Consider the following 3,357-nt stretch of genomic DNA (forward strand, 5'->3'; position numbering starts at 1 on the left):
ATCTGACTGACTATACGCACATTAAGTTCATCGATTTTCATTATTCAAATTCAACGTTGAAACTTTGCTTATGTTTTTAGATCAATGAATCCAATGATATTTTCGTTCCGAATTTTTGTCTCTTCTTTTCGAATCTTATGAGTATCCATGATATGATGCAATTTGATATATAAAAAGACGAGTTCAATGACAAGTTTTTTACATTTTAAAATCGTTAACTTCGCCATCTACATAAAAAATTTTGTGAGACAATCTCACAAGTCAATTTTGTAAGACAAATATTCTATTTCTATCACTTACATGAAAGGAAAAAAAATTGTTTTTATATCAAAAATATTAGTCCTAATGTCCCGCAAAACCATAGGTAGCTTCGCTGGTAGTGTGTAATTCATAATTCATGTTGCTTGGTAGATTGTCACGGCTCCTAAGGGTTATAACATAACAATTAACCAAGTAAAAAGTCACAAATCTTACACTTTTGGTTTATGTTTCTTAATTATTATAACCGAGTATATATTTTCTTACCTCTCTTCAACAAATTATTAATATAGAATTTGTTTTAGGGTTAATAACACACAATAAACTTGTAAAATTTCAATATTGCCAAATATCTATCATGAAAAAATGATTCGCTAACTCTTTGTGTTTTTAAATCTTGATCACATACATCTCCATATTTACAATTTTTGAGCAAACACACATTTTCTGCACGTGTTTTCATGGGTATGTGTGCTCAAGATCTGAAAACATAACGAATTAATAGTCATGAGTAGTTTTCGGTAATTTCGGAATTTCACATTAGTAGTTTATGTAATTAACCCTTTATTTTATTAATGTTTTATATATGATCATTCAGATAAGGATTTTGTTTGATGCTCCAATTATGATGATTTTATTATTCGGATAACAAAATATTTTATAAGCTATTACTTGAGTAATTATATTACCTAATTGTTGTATTTCTTATATCATGTAAGGTTGTGTTTGGATTGATGAATTTCAAATATATTTTTATTTTTTGAGAAATAAGGTCATAAACTTTAAATTAGTCTTTACGTGTTTATATAATATTTCATGTTAATTATGATAAATTTCAAGCTCACCCATTTATGATGTCATTTGAAATACATTCTAATTCATATTAATAATAATAATGTGTAAATAAGTAGGATAAATATTTAAGATTTGATTAATTATTTTATTATAAACATAAAATTATAATTGAAATCCATCGATTTCATACCCTTCAAAGGCAACCTAAATTTCATAGTGCATTGCATTTATATTTTGATGTCTTTTAAAAACAAAAGGTTATAATTTAAATATGAAATTCCTTTACCTTTTTTTTTCCTTTTCCTTTTCCTTTTTTTTTCTTTTTTTTTTTTAAAATAAACTTTGGGGTCTCCAATTGAACAAACTAATAAGTTTTTATCTGAAATTCTGTTAGACTTAACTTAATTGTGCCAATGAGGATCAAAACCAGCAGGTCACTAGTTAAATTAGTAGGCAATATAAAAGTAGAAGTCTTCATCTCACTAAACCAGAAGCAGAACTAAGCTTAAACGGATTAGAAAACCAAAAGCAGGACTAAGCTTAAACGGATTAGAAAACCAGAAGCAGAATTCAGTCTAAACTGGAGTAACTTAACGTCTTTTATGCAAACAGAACTAATTTTGAATGTTACCGTTACTTTATCGAATACTAGTATTAATTGCACAATTAAATACTGTACGGATTTATTTATTACGTCTTACCAAGTTTAGTATGAAAACAAGACTGACTGTGTCAAAGCTTTCTACAGGACCCTTTTCAAGTATTAAAGCTGATTTTCTCGGAAGTCTAAGAAGCCGTTTTGCATATAGACGTTGGGTGCAAGACTTCTATAAATATACAAGAACGACGTCGATAATAAAAGAGACAACACCAATTACATTTTTTACGAACATCAATTTGAGCACTCAGAACGACTCATCTTATTCAAGGCTCAATATACAGAAAAGTAGCACACGCTTCATAGCATATATCTGATATGTTGATATCATCTTGTGCTGCTGTTTCTCACACTCCTCAAACTGTTCATATTACTCATCTTTTGTTAAGAAGAGTTTGTAATCTGAAAAGAGTCTTTTTCAGAACCTTGTTATAATTACTTGCATTGTGTTGTGAAGCTAAGAGTTTCAATAGGCAAAGGGTAAGTCCTGCTGAAGTGGGTGTGTACAAGTGTTGTACTGTAAAATCCAAAGTCTTTTAGTGATACCTTCTGGAAACAGAAGAAGGGGAGACGTAGAAGATTTTATCTTCGAACTTCCATAAACAATCATTGTCTACTGCCTACTATTTTTATCGTTTTCACCCTTCAAACCATCAGATCGTTTCCGCACTATTTTGTGATTTGTTGGTTATATATTTGTATAAGATCAGCTACAATCTCTAACAGGATTTTAGCACCCTTTGAAAAATAGAAAAACAAAGGATTGAGTTTATTCACCCCCTCTAGACTCAATATCGATCCCCAACAAATTCATATCCGATTCCTAACATTTGTATATAGGAAGACGTACAATAATGACTTTATGATAACCCCTGTTTGGCATGACTTTCATTTTCTTATTTACTAATCAATCTTAATTTCATATTGTTTTTTTTTCCTCCTTCAGTTTATAACTTCATATATCATATTTACAAGTTTGTGCTTTTGGTAATAATCCAAGAAATTTTTTTCATAAGTCATATTTAGATCCTTATTTAGATTTTCTGTTAAAGTATTGTCTTTCTTATATATAATGTATAATTCATGTAAAAATAAATCTTAATCATAATAGTTAGTAATCGCAAAATTTTTATAATCGGACTAGTGATCGAACCAATATACTTTAAAATAACGGTTCCATTGGTTGGACTAATTCAACCGCATGGTCGAACCGGAACACTGTTATATTATATAAAATAATAATAATAATATATATTTATCAAGATTTAAAAAATCAAATAAGCTCTAACACTACTAATTAATATTTTTAACAAAGTTCAAAATCTAAATAATAATATATTTAAAAAAATGTGAACCGGTCCAATCGATTTTTAACTTATTCACAAGTTTAATACTGGTGCGACCGGTTTTCGACCTGTTTTGATAGGTCAAACGATTTTGGGAGTTTTTTGAACGGATCTGTGAGCAATTATTGATCTAACACGTATAATCAGCCGATCCGGTCCGATTTTGAAAACACTAAATTGACCGTCTCAAATGGATAAGAAATACAAAATTTGCAGCCAATGATTAAGGTTTGAATAAGATTTATGATAGCAACACATCAGGTCATGGAAGATTTATTCACGATTTAAGACTAAGGGAGA

Source organism: Primulina huaijiensis, chromosome 3, assembly GCF_012295235.1.
Source record: "Primulina huaijiensis isolate GDHJ02 chromosome 3, ASM1229523v2, whole genome shotgun sequence".
Taxonomy (NCBI): domain Eukaryota; kingdom Viridiplantae; phylum Streptophyta; class Magnoliopsida; order Lamiales; family Gesneriaceae; genus Primulina; species Primulina huaijiensis.